The following is a 694-nucleotide window of genomic DNA, read 5'->3' on the forward strand; positions in this document are numbered from 1 at the left end:
CACTACTCATGGAGGGAAGGGAAGGAGGAAGGAAATGAGGAACGCAGTGAGTACAGATCTGGAACAACTGCTGAGAAGTCGCTTGTGGGTTTTTTGTGAAGAGGAGGGGTAATCCACAAATCAACAGAATTCACTTCATTCTGCATTCCTCTTTACTTTCTCTCAGAACAAGGACTGTGCTGGTGTTTAGTTGACTACACAAACAAACTCAGGATTATTGCTCTGCTAGCTTTTCAAACATGGAAGAGTCATGTTTGCCAGCCAACAACTCGAGGTATGAACCTGCAGAGGGCTCTCGCAGGCCCACTCTGGCTGCAGTGGTGATGCGAGCCGAGATAGGTGACAGTTCTCACGTCCGACCCCCTAGCTCGGCTCTGAAATTCTAGCCCTTGATGAATTCCCAGGGCACTGACTCTCACACACCCAGCGGACACATGCTCTTCAAGTTGTTTTTGCCATAGGGTAGCACTGAATCGCCACCCTTTCCCACCAGCTCCATGGATGTCATCAAGGAAAGGGCACTGAAAAATAGCCTCAGTCAAATTACAAAAAAACATTAAAGAAAGAAAACACACAAGCTGGGTTTGATTTAAAAAATTTTTTTATGAGATATGTTTTTTTATTTTTGTACAATGTCAATTAATAAATACTTGACCAGGATGATAAGGACGAATCATAATGATGAAGGAAGAAC

This window comes from Pteronotus mesoamericanus, unplaced genomic scaffold (assembly GCF_021234165.1).
Source record: "Pteronotus mesoamericanus isolate MK-2021 breed Mesoamerican mustached bat unplaced genomic scaffold, CSHL_Meso_final contig_27, whole genome shotgun sequence".
NCBI classification, from domain to species: Eukaryota; Metazoa; Chordata; class Mammalia; order Chiroptera; family Mormoopidae; genus Pteronotus; species Pteronotus mesoamericanus.